This window comes from Hemicordylus capensis, chromosome 2 (genome assembly GCF_027244095.1).
Source record: "Hemicordylus capensis ecotype Gifberg chromosome 2, rHemCap1.1.pri, whole genome shotgun sequence".
Lineage (NCBI taxonomy): Eukaryota > Metazoa > Chordata > Lepidosauria > Squamata > Cordylidae > Hemicordylus > Hemicordylus capensis.
Window position 1 is genome coordinate 133016268 of NC_069658.1, and position 13592 is coordinate 133029859.

The 13592-nt window shown below is 41.5% G+C and overlaps 1 protein-coding gene across 4 annotated transcripts in view; it reads left to right on the forward strand.

The window, feature by feature from the left end:
• The first annotated feature begins 727 nt into the window (after positions 1-727).
• The window catches only part of KIAA1958 (KIAA1958 ortholog), a 116234-nt gene continuing 103369 nt past the window's right edge, over positions 728-13592 (forward strand). For 3 of the 4 annotated variants that reach the window (XM_053299127.1, XM_053299126.1, XM_053299124.1), the window contains exon 1: positions 728-1015. The gene's annotated coding sequence lies outside the window, so the exon portion shown is untranslated. Of the gene's footprint in view, positions 1016-1225; positions 1304-13592 lie in introns of those variants that run through there. The other variant, XM_053299125.1, reaches the window with a different exon arrangement.

The window sequence follows — 13592 nt, forward strand, 5'->3', positions numbered from 1 at the left end:
TTGTGCAATACGAACATTAAAAACACAATATTTGGAATTCACGTTCCATTCGTACTTCCTTAGTTAAACATCTCTCTGAGCAAATGAAATGTTTAAACATCCTTTTTGAGTTTTAGATGGGTTTGGGAAAATAATTGAGATTAAGAATGGAAATATGTCTAGTGTTATGAGAATGATCCTGCTCTCAAATTTCTTTCCTCAGTCCGAATAGCAGGATGTGACAGAGACGATTTCCAGGTTTTCTATGAATTCTTTAAAAGCTTTGGAAACTCTAACACTCTCTCTCTCTCTCTCTCTCTCTCTCTCTCTCACACACACACACGTTTGTGTACTGGTATTTATATCACAGATGTTGTCTCACACTTTATGTGTGCGTCCGCTGTGTTTATATCCCAAGGTATTTATGCTCTGTATGGCTATGTAATAAATCCGTAGCAGGGAATTGGCAGACAGACATCCAGACTCTATTGGTGGTGGAGGTGTTTTTTATCTCTCATATTCTTCTTTCTCGCTCAGTAGCTGCGGGCTAAGGTAGGCAAGGAAGATAACAGTGGAGCACGGAGGTGTGCGTGTCCTAGTGTGGGGGCAGTGGGAGGCGGGGGCAGAGGGCTGTGTGTGAGTGGGTGTGTATGTGTGTGTTATTGCACACTTCCTGTGGTATATTTATGACCAGGGCTTCGATTTCCGGTAGCTGATATGAGCTCTCCCTGTGCCTCCCTCTTTCTCACAGAGCATTTAATATCACCCAGAGGAGGAGCGTTAGCCTTCCGCAAACACACACTCACACACAACACACACACTGGGGAGAGGAGGAGGAGGAGGAGGAAGAAGACGACAGAGGGGGCTGCCACTGAACGGGGATGAGAAACACCTTCCCCACTTAGACACAACACTCCCTTCCTAGGCTGAACAATATCTTATTAATAACCCACTATCCAATATAACGAATAGACCACAGTGCCTCCCTCCAACACATCCACACAAACATCACATTCCTATGGACAGGCACGTGCAGGTAGGTGGATATCAGAGCTTTGGGAAGCTGTGGGGAAAGCAGAGGCGAAATGGCGTGGATAGGAGGCTGTGTGCACGGGGTAAATATGCTCTGTTATCTCTCCGTGTATAATGTGTCTTATTCCACATGAAACCTGAGTGGTCTTCCTCTGTGTGTTTCTAGGGTGGCAGGCAGCTCTGCTCTAAAGGGGACAATGCACATATGTGTAGAGGTAACTGCTGGAGCCCTTATCATTTAGGGAAATGTCAGGGAGATAGGGCGGTTATTGAATGGAAGGAGACGATATCGGTGAGAAGAATGTTTAAATACCTATATTATAATTGTGATAGCCATATTTGTATTGCGGATGACTAGTGGAAGAGTCTTTAGGGTCAACACACACAAACATTTAATGAGAGGGCTATTGGTGTTTCTCTTTTATTAATCAATGTTCAATTTTGGGGGGGCGCGCAAGTTTATTAGAGCATGAAAGCAATTGAGCGGTGACGATCCTTTCCCCCTAGTTGAGGAAGGAGAGGCACCTTCGCTGTGGTTAAAATATGTGAGTTGGTATCTCTTTGGAGAGAAGATATGGCTGCATTCAGAACTGTCGGGGGTGGGGTGGGGGGCGGCATGGCATTTTGCCTCGGCAGGTGTACTTCAGCCGTGAAAAGTACATATTTGGGATAGTTGTGCTGATACTGCTGACTGGAGAAGATTGTGAGTCCTTGTGCGGGCGTGGGGGGGGGGAGGCACGGTTGTATGGTGTGTCGAGAGCGGCGTTGGGGTGTGTAGGGCAGGTGTGCGCCTGTAAGGAGAGGTGTGTGTTGAGACTGGTAGTTATGGAGAGGTGTGTGGGGTTGTCTCTTCAGGGAGCAGACATGTTGACTAGTGAGGAAGGGCGACATGTGCGTTTTGGGTGCTGGGACAGTGTGATAATGTGGAGTATCGCCTTTGAGGTAAAACGTACGTTTGGCTCCGGACAGGTGTGGTGATATAGAGATGTGTGTATTATGAAGTAAACATGTGCTGGACAGCAGGTCTAGTTTATGGAGAGGCAGTCGGAGAGAACGCTTTCCTCTTCTGCTTTTTAATACGGATTCTTACTAGCACACCCCTGGAAGTTCGTCCTGCAATGATCAGCCTCTCTTGACTTTGCCCCAAAAAAGACGAAGAGGCGGCCGGAGGGCAGGGGGCGGGGGGCGGGAGGAGAAGCAGGAAGGGCGGTAGAAGGGAAAAGAAGAGTTACAAGGAACAACTTTCTGTTTTGTAGGGGCTGTGGTGGGGACCTTGATCGGAAGACGTGAGTTTAGAGAGGGGAAGAGATATAGCTCCAGTTATGGAGTTCTTTCTCATCATGTGCATGTACAAGTTCTTCTCGCCCTGTTATTTACGTTTTTTATGGTTTCTAACGGAGGAAAAAAGGGAAAACGAGAACTGAAGGGAACATTGCCCTGTGAACCTGCACAATTTGGGACTAAATGCAGATGCCCGTCCACCGCACCTAGGTGTATTAGGCGAGCAGAAGTTCAAGCCAGAGACTGGGAGACTTAAACTGAAGAATTAACTGGAAGACTTAACTGAATAATCTTTCCTTTTTTCCCTTTCCCCCCCTTTTTTTTCTTTTCCTTTTTTCTTTTCTTTTCTCTCTGTCTCTAAACTCACTATTGCCTTGTGCCTTTGTTTAAACACTCACAAGGAAGTGTGAGGTGGTGAAGAAAGGTGTGTGTATCCCCCCCCCCCGCCCCCAAATAATGCTAGATGCTAATTCGTTTTTCAGCCTGACAGTTAAGGTATGAGATTCAACTAACAATAATTAGACTGAAACCTCATTAACAGGGGAAATGTTAGATTTAAAATAATCATTGAATCTTGATATTAGATTTAAAATAAAATAAAATAAAATAATAGTAATAATCCAGGATAGTTGCTCTGTTTTCCCACACTTCACATACTATCAAGTACTGCAGAGCATCGTAGTTTGAACCTTGATGATTGTAAAGTATGTATGGTGTTGAACACAGTATGTGTTCCTCAGATCTTTTACCAGCAGAGCCCATTAGCAGAATTTCATCTTTGTTCTAGTTCAGGAACTGCATTGTTCTAGCTACGTCCATTAACTCTATCTACCACATTGCCTTCAGCATCCAGCATCCACTATTGTTTTGTGGACCAATGTCAATTCTTAAGTTATCACTGATTTACAAGGTGAACAAGACACTTGCTCAGGATTTTCTGCTCAACAGATCAGTCTCATCCCATCCTTGCTCCAACTTCTAGGCAGTATACATTATTGGATTTCATTTCATTTCACAAAAGCAGAGCTAGTAAGTCTTAATTGTAATAGCAATGTAATATGTCCTCTATTAATATTTATATGATTTTTAAATGTGTACAGTGCCCGAAATGCAAGTGATTCCCATCGATAGGCATGTTTGTGTAGGACCTTTGGGTGCCCAGGAGCACATGAAATGATTAATGATTGTTAAATCACTCTTACATTAGAGCAAAATGTATGTACAATAAAAATTAGATGCCATTTGGCTCCTCAATAATTATTCAAAAGTGTCTCTAAGTGAACTAAACAAAACGAGAGAGAGAGAGAGTATATATCTTTTCATCCACTTCATGGCTCTCGTTTTGTGGGATCAACATGACTGCAAATATTTTCATCATTTTTTAAAAAAAAGTATTACAGCTCTTATTTACATCTTGGCACACAGTCTGTTGATCCTCTTGGATTAAAATCCAGGATCCTATTTAATGTGTTTGTTTATAGGCTTTACACATACTGTGTTCAATAGTATTGTGTTAACATTCATAGGCTCTTTGAAGTGTAATATAAAAGTACAGTACTGATTGGTTAACAGTCATCCTTACATCTTGTTGCAGCAGAGACCTAAGACTCAGAAAAATAGGCACATTGTTTGAATAATAGAAATAATATGCAAATCCCAGTTATCTTGTGTTGGCTGTTACTTCTGTCTGTTATGTGCAAAGGATTTATTCCTTGGCAAGTTGTGGAATCTGGTCCAATTCAAGCAGAGTTATACAGGCTTTGTTTTCTGTTTAAGCACAGTAGCTGAAATGTTGTGTGATGAAATGAAATGAAGCACACCTCAGTAGTACTAAATATAGTCATCGTGATGTAATAGAGACAATGTTGGGCATTGCCTGAGGATATCTGTGTCCAACTACACAGCAAATTCAGTGAGTAACTTTGAGCCAGTCACTTTCAGCATAAAATACTTAACAGGTTCTTGTGAGGATAGAATTAGGAGAATAGGAACCATGTCTGCCACCATGAGTTCCTTGGAGGAAGGGCAGAATACAAATGTAATAAATTATATATAACTTAGAGAAATATTCCCCCTCTGTTCACTTTCTTCATTCTACATGCACCTGTGAACATGCGCTTGAATTTTTCTAAATTCAATAATAAATGAGTTCATTTTAGGTCAGAGAAACTTGGAATACCTCTCGTGAGGCCGATAATGGTTCAGTGTTGTTATATGACATTTGCTAGTGATGGAATTCTGCTCCCAGTATTACTTAATTAAAATTCTGGTGACTGCACCCACATTTTAGTTGGGTGGGTAACATAGAATGAGGCCAACACCTTCTTCCTAAAAGTGACAGCTACAGAATATGTGAGGTTTTTATGAGATCAACCAACCATTTCAAAGATGTGCAAAGTTTTGAGTTTCACTGAATTCTTCATCAAACAAAAGGAGCATTCAGAACATAAAAGACAATCTTCGCTATTACATATCCACTTTTTGTTCTCGCTTCTATTCCTGCAGACTAAAGTGGGATGGCAGAGAATTGGATTACTTCTTGGCTAATGGTGGGTGGCTCTTGCTAGTACTCAGGTTACAAAACTGAACTACAAGGAAAGTTTGACTTAAACAATGAAATATGCATTAATTGTCATCTAAAGCCATAACATCCTTTGAGATGACACACATTATTTGAACCAATGCCCACATTGTTGCTACATGTGCATACATGTGCAATAATGGTAGTGTTACTTTTACAACATGATGTATATGACATCGGTTTTAAAAATAACATCACAAGTACTGGAATAATCACAACTTTGCTACCATTTCATATGTGGTTGTGATCAAATGTGCTTTATTAAGGCTTGTTTTAAAATTCTGCTTGATGCCACTTTAATTGGATTCTTCAAAGGGGCAATAAAAAAATTTAATTGAGTGAAAGGCTTAAAAGTTATAGTAGTGTGATGATGAGATGTCTTGATACAGATATTTATTTTCCATCAGTATGACAAGATCCAGTCTAAAAAGTTGTTTCATATTTACAGGCAGCAAAGTTAGATGTGCTGCAAAGTGTACACTGAAAGCTGTAGCCAGTCACAATTCCTTCTCTGAGATCCAGCGTGGTGTAGTGGTTAGAGTGCTGGACTAGGACCAGGGAGACCTGAGTTCAAATCCCCATTCAGCCATGATACTTGCTGGGTGACTCTGGGTTAGTAACTTCTCTTTCAGCCTAACCTACTTCACAGGGTTGTTGTGAGGAGAAACTTAAGTACGTAATACACTGCTCTGGGCTTCTTGGAGGAAGAGCGGGATGTAAAATGTTAAAAAATAAAAATAAAATAAATGTACCTGTAAAATATATGTATTTGCAAACACTTTCGGCACTGACATTTTTGTGGGTTTTTATTTTTTTGTTTTAAGGAAATGCTCTGTCTTGTTGCTGTAGAGTTAACTGAGTGGTCTGATGTTCAGAGAAACAACTCAGTGTGTTGTTTCAGTTCAGGAGTTCATAGCGGCCATGACAACTATGGGCCTATCCCAAATGGTCTCTGGACCAACGCATATTGCAGGTCACACGCTTGATTTGGTCATTTAGTCTGATCAGGGTGGTTTTCTGTGGGTGGGGACTCTTGTGATTTCCCCATTGTCATGGATGGACCACCATCTGGTTAAGGTTGGACTTACGACCACTTCCCACCTCCACAGGGGCATGGGGCCTATTATAATGGTCCACCTGAAGAGGTTATTGGATCCAGTAGGATTCCAAGAAGCCTTGGAGGGATTCAGTGTTGGCTTTGCCAGTGATCCTGTTGATGCCCTGGTTGAGTATTGGAACAACTTGCTCACCAGGGCAGTAGACACGATTGCTCCCAAGTGTCCCCTCCAATCCGCTTCAGAATTGGACCCTTGGTATTCAGAGGATCTATGGGGGCTGAAGCAGCAAGGTAGGTGACTGGAGCGCAAGTGGAGAAAGATTCAACTCAAATCCGACAGATTGAGACATAGAGTACATTTAAAGATCTATGCTCAGGCAATATATGTGGCAAAGAGGTGGTTCTTTTCTGCCCGTATTGCCTCTGCGAGTTCACGTCCAGCGGAGTTGTTCGGGGTTGTATCTGCACTCCAGCTCCAGACTAGTATCTGCACTCGACCCCCTTGAACTAGAATTTGGAGTCATCAGTTACCTGCTTCAATATGTTTAAAGAGTTTTTCACAGATAAAAATCTCTCGGATTCTGGCCAACCTAGATGGAGACTCCACAATTAATTTGATGTCTGAACTGGAGGTGCCCAACAATCGCTCTTATGTGATTCGACTGGATCGGTTTCAGTTTGAGACTCCTGAGGATGTAGACAAGCTGCTTGCAGCAGTGAGGCCTACCACTTGTTCTCTTGACCCTTGTCCAACATGGCTTGTTCTATCTAGCAGAGAGGCTGTTGTAGACAGTCTGGTGAAAATAATAAATGCTTCTCTGAGGGAGGGCAGGATGCCTCCTTGTCTTATGGAGGCAATCATTAGCCCTCTTCTAAATAAGCCTGCATTAGAGCCCTCAGAGTTGAGCAATTATAGGCCTGTTTCCAACCTCCCATGGCTGGGCAAGGTAATTGAGAAGGTGGTGGCCTCTCAGCTCTGGGCGGTCTTGGAGGAAACTGATTATCTAGACCCATTTCAAACTGGCTTTCGGGCGGGCTATGGGGTGGAGACTGCCTTGGTCAGCCTGGTGGATGATCTCCAATTGGAAATTGACAGAGGAAGTGTAACTCTGTTGGTCCTTTTGGATCTCTCGGCGGCTTTGGATACTATCGATTATAGTATCCTTCTGGAATGTCTGAGGGTGTTGGGGGTGGGAGGCACTGTTTTACAGGGGTTCTGCTCCTACCTCTCGGACAGATTTCAGATGGTGTCGATTGGAGATTGTTTCTCTTCAAAATCTGAGCTTAAGTATGGTGTCCCTCAAGGCTCCTTACTTTCTCCAATGCTTTTTAACATCTATATGAAACCGCTGGGAGAGATCATCAGGGGATTTATAGCTGGGTGTTAACAGTATGCTGATGACACCCAGATCTACTTCTCCATGTTAACTTCTTCAGGAGCTGGCATATCCTCCCTAAATGCCTGCCTAGAAGCAGTAATGGGCTGGATGAAGGAGAATAAACTGAAGCTGAATCCAGATAAGACGGAGGTACTTATTGTGTGGGGTCAGAACTCCAGAGACGATTTTGATCTACCTGTTCTAGATGGGGTCACCCTTCCCCAAAAGGAACAGGTTCGCAGTCTGGAAGTACTCTTCTCCACCCCTAGCACAGTACCTCCAGTGACTGTTGCTGGTGTCTATCTTATATTTCTTTTTAGATTGTGAGCCCTTTGGGGACAGGGAGTCATCTTATTTATTTATTACTTCTCTATGTAAACCACTTTGGAAACCTTTTTTGAATAACACATTATAAATATTTGTTGTTGTTGTTTTTAATCCCCCCTGCATTAAAGCGATACCAAATATAATGTGTTCAATGCTCATAAAATCTTCTATCAATAGGAACTAGTTTCATTATTTTATCTGAATTTTTGGCCGAGTAATGAGATTTTCTGTACTGGAAATGAGTAAGTCAGGGTCAGGGACAAAAGTATCTCTTTCAAATTCTATTAATACAAAAATTAGTAGTTTGTGTTACATTTGTATACTTTTAAAAAAGTGTTAGAACAATTTTTTGTTACGTTCTAAAAAATTAAACTTAATTTTATATTTAAAAAGTCTCAGTAACTTGTAACTAAAACTAACCCTCAGTTTCTTTACTGTTTTCACAACCTGTTCCACATTTACAAAAAGACACACAGTTGAAGCTATGTCTATGGCACTGGCACCGTCCTCCAACACACTTTTTACATCCATAAGCTGTGAGCAAATCATCTGGATGTTCATTAGCACAGGGATATGGTATCAGAGAATCTTCTTTGCTCATGACCCATCCGTACTCCTTTGGAATTAAAGAGGATGCCATAGTGAGAACTGACACACATGTATGTACCATGTAAAAGGATCATCTTAGATGCCCATGTAATGCTGGACTTGTACATGGGATATTTAATAAGTTTGGTGCTTTTCCTTGGTTTCAAACCTTAGCTGATCAAAGATTGTGCACTTTGTTCCTTATTTAAGAAAGTGAACCACGTATTCTTCAGCCTGCTGAAATGAATGAGTGCTTGGTGGAAGAAATTGACCAAAATGCTGCAGATACTTTTCTTGGTTAGTTTTTAAAGAAACTGCTTTTGTATCAATTTTGCTTGTAACTTTAGATCCTGAGAGGAAGTGAGTAGCAAGAATGACTTCACAAAGAGATGAGCCCATTTTTCTTTATAGTGTATGAATAACATCTGAAGCTGACTTTCTTAACCACAGCTTGACAGTTCCATTTTCATGAAAGAATTTGAAGAAGTGGGTCAACTGTATTAGAACATCAGTGTCATTAGACAGGACAACTACTTGTCTTATTCCATGCTTCAGTGAGTGAAGGATGTATGGAAGCAAGCCTCTTCAATGGGCACTTGTAAGTCATTTTCAATATTGCTTGCCTGTCCACCATAGACTTTCAGAGCTGGAGAAGGTCCATTTTGTGGAGGAGGCCACTCAAGTACGTTTCACTGGCCGTTTTTACAGACTGCTCCTAGACAATGTGTTTTGAAGCAATCTTTTATTATCAGTGGATGCCCAAAATCGATCCCTCTGTACAGGAAGTTCTGTGCTTGGAGTTATTGATGTCACTGGCAGAAGCTTCACTGTGGCTCTTCTCTCTCGCTCTGCATTTTTTACTGATATGGTCAGGGAACTATCAAACATGTAATCAACATGGCTGAATGTGCAGACATTGTTTACATGATTAAGTATTGCATCAAACAAATCTCTAAATGTAAAAATGTCTTTTGTTGGGATTCTCTGTATTAGATTCATCTCACCAACATTGACACAAGTTGACAGGGTATTGTTTTTAAAAAAATAATAATCAAAGTCAGTATTTTCAAGCTTCCTAATTCCAAACTAAGTTCATACTTGACAGGTTTGATAGTAGCACCGCAATGGTCCAGCAGGGAAGGCCATAAAGTTAGATCATAGCATAATATTTCTGACATCATCACTTCTCTTTTTCTAGCTATGTTGAGGATTCTTTGAGTGTGGGCTAGTTCTTTGATCTGATTTGATGAGCCAGCATGGGATGATTCATGTGGATGTTTGTTGAAATATCCAAAAGTTTTGAAATTGTGGAGCTTCTGCTTCTTAATTGGAGCTGATAGTGGTTTCGATCGCATCAGATACCTTTCCTCTCTAAACTTTCAGTACTCTTCTTCCCCTTCTATACAAAATCCAAGCAGTCTTTGGGATACAGATGGTGGAACACATTCATTAGTAAGTAGGTTGTGAAGCCTGACTTCACCTCCACTGAAATAAGGGTTTTCTCTGGCTTGTACATACTCAAACATCTGTTTGATATTCATCTCCATTTCATTTCTAAATGATCCATTCAGCTCATGGTGAATTCTAAGATCGTAATCTACTTGTGTGATGTTCAGCAAAGTTTGGAAAACATTCCGAATGGCAAGAACTTTATGATATACCAGCTCCCACTCAGCAGTGAACTCTTTCCTTTTTGTTTGGCCTATGATGCTGCCAGGTGCCTTCTTAGATCTATTTATTGTCTGTTCAAGAGCCAAGCCTACTCCTTCTCCGTTAAACTTTCCCAATGTTCTCCGATCCACAAAATAGCCAGCCATAAATTTTTCATAAATTTCGTTGCCTTGTCTCTAGACCTCTCATTTGTTCAAGGTACAAAGAGCACCACCTCAAGTAGTTAATCCTGTCAAACACCTAAAAAAGTGGTAGGAGCTGCTGCACAGTGTTTAGATGAAGGACCCAGTTTCCTTCTCTGTCAGTTCTGATAAGATACTTCAGGAGATAAACTAGATAAAGGAAACCCTCCAGATATCTGCACTGCTCTGACCATTCAATGTTTTTTTCAGTGAATTTGTCAAGTTCTCTGATCATGTCTTCTGATTTTTTGGAGAGTTCTTCAAACTGTAACTGTGAGCCTTCTCTCTGTCTGCGGCCTCTCTCTCTCTCTCTCTCTCTCTCTCTCTCTCTCTCTCTCTCTCTCTCTCTCTCTCTCTCATATTTTTATACCGCCTGATATGCATATCTCTAGGTGGTGTACAAAATTTAAAATATTTAAAAGTCACAAATTAAAATACATGGCAATGAAAACAATCAAATAAAATTATTAAAACAAGTTTTTAAAATTATTAAAATGAATTCTAATTAAAAGCCTGAGAGAACAGGAGGGTCTTGAGGTTCTTCCTGAAAACAAACAGAGATGCTCGTATTTCAGCAGGAAGCTTATTCCAAAGCCCTGGGGCAGCCCCAGAGAAAGCCTGGTCCTGGGTCACCACCAAACAAGCCGGTGCCAACTGTAACTGGACCTCTCCAGAAGATTGTAACACGTGGCAGGGATTATGACAAAGGAGGCGCTCTCCCAAACAGCCTGGACCAAAGCCATTAAGGGCTTTATATGTAATAACCAGCATTTTGTACTTCATTTGGAAAGATATTGGCAGCCAGTGCAGTTCTTTTAGAACCGGCATTATGTGGTCCCTTCATGTTGTCCCAGAGACTGCCACATTCCGTACCAATTGTAGTTTCCGGACTACGTACAAAGGCAGCCCCACATAGAGCGCATTATAGTAATCAAGCCTGGAGGTTGCCAGCATATGTACCACTGTTTTAAGGTCATTCACCTCTAGAAATGGATGTAGCTGACGTATCAGCCAAAGCTGATAAAAAGCGCTCCTTACCACCACCTCAACCTGAGAAACCAGGGAGAGCTTTGGGTCCAGTAGAAATCCCAAGTTACATACCTAGTGTAACCCCATCCAGAACAGGAAGATCTAAACCAATTCTCTATTGATAACACCCAGCACCAAACCTCCTGATGATCTCTCTCAGCAGTTTCATGTAGATGTTGAAAAGCATTGGAGACATTATGGAGCCTTGTGGGACTCCCCACAAGGGGACATATTACCAACTAAATGATGTACTTGATCAGTCACACTAGAGATATTTTCAACTTCAGTGATGAATGCCTTCCACTTGAGTCATTCTATAACCTCATCCAGCATAAACATGCCCTTAACTGATCTTATGTAATTACTTTGTCTTAGGACACTTTCAACCACTTTTGGTCCAAACACAGAGTTCTCAATACAAATGCTTTCTAGTCTGCTACTTCTCATACTGCGCAGGAGGCGGCAATGGTAAGCCCCTCTTGTATTCTACCAAAAAACACCACAGGGCTCTGTGAGCGTCAGGAATCGAAATCGACTTGATGGCACACTTTACCTTGCCTTCAATATACTTCCCTGTGCATGCTAGAAGTATCTTTGTTAGGTGGAAGGATCCCATTAACTGCACAATGTTGGTAAATTCACCAGTGGATATCCATATTTCTGCTGTAATATGGTACACTCCCTCACAGGTAACAGGTAGTGCTAGTTGCTGAAGACTGCTTAGCAGGCTTCGGAAGTTTTTCATAGCTGAGTAGACACTATCATATTAGATATGGCAATACTGGAAGAAAACCAACCTGTTGGAAAGAAACATCAGCTTTCAAGACAATGGCATCTGATGCTGACCAGGTTAAGGAATTTTGTTCACTCAAACCACCTACAGCTTGTATAATATGTAATATATACTTTATTACTTAGAACTCTCAGTTTTACAGAAGAAAATGGCATTACTCGGCCAAAGATTCAGATAAAAGAATGAAACTAGTTCCTATTGATAGAAGATGTTATGGGGAATTCAATGAACACATTATATTTGGTATTGCCTTAATAGGAATTTTTTTTTAAAAAAAAAATTAAAACAGCAGTATGGTTCAATATGTGTTAGTCAAAACCAATATGCATTGGTAAAAACCAATTGCCAGATGTCTGCCCAACATTTTCCCCTTCATTTAGGCATGCCCTTACAGGATCCAGTGAGAAACCTCATCCACTCTGAAATTCCTGCAGGTCCTATGGCCATGAACTGGACTATGCTAATGATACAGATTCCAGGATCTTCATATCTGCACAATGGTTGTACAAGCTTGTGCAACCTGTCTGAAGTCCTGTGCCCTAAAAAGCAACATACATATACTACTTAAGAGCTAATGGAGCTAGATGAATGAACAAACAAATAAACAATAAATAATATTTGTTAGTTACCCCATAACAAATTGTTCTCTGTGGTGTTTTCCAGATTACACACTGCCACATGTCCCATATGTAGCCCCTCTGTATTGCCAGTGCTTTGACATTGCGCTCGCTGCACTGTTAGCAGGGTGTCATCAATATATCCAATGTCTTGTTTTGAATTTTAATGATGTGTTATGGCCTTATAATGTGGTTATCGTGTTGCAGGAAAGTAGCTGTATTTTTCCGTGGTAGGGAGGCTTGCAATGAAGTTTATGCATTGCAGCATGTTGCAGAATGGACAGTTCTTTGCCACTCCCCACCCGTGCTTGCTTCCTCCACCCCCTTGCCGTGGGGAGAGAAACAGGTAGGGAGAAATCTCGTCTTTCCCCTGCTTTCCTCCCCACAGATCCCAAACCCCACACCTCCCTCCTCCTCCGCTTGCTTCCAATATAACTTGACCTTGTCAACACAGAAGGGGAGAGGAAGGGAGGAGATTGGAGGGGTTTTATTATTATTATTCCACTGGGCTTCTATTGTGCACTCTCCTTTTAATCTGCTACTTTGGCCAGAGACTCATACTAGTACAGCTAAGCAGATTTCTGAATCCAACCCTTTCTCGTGCACTTTTTTTTACTGAAGAAGAAGCCCGTTGAACTAAATCATTTACTTCTGTGCAATCCCACTTGCTTACTAGAAGGCAAAAGGCAGGGAATGAGAACAGTTACTTACTTAAAAGGAAGCCCATTGAACTAATCATGATTCATTTACTTCTGTGCAATTCCACAGCCCTCACTGGAGGAGCACTTGCCTCCCCTCCACATCCTCTCTCCTATTTATTTATTTACTTATTTATTTCTCTGGAGGCGTGCCAGTTCCTGTCTTTCCCCCTTCCTGGCTCGCCACAGGATTCCCTTTCGCTCCCCTCCCCCATAAACAGTTTCCTTGTTTTGTCACTTAAAGGATCTCCTCACGCACCCCACTTCCCATCTTTTCTTTTATAAATCCCCCCCTGGTTATTCCTTGCGCAAAACTGGAATGATGCAAGACAAAGTTAGATTTTTGTTTTGGAACGGCACTTCCCCCTGCTGGCAGAT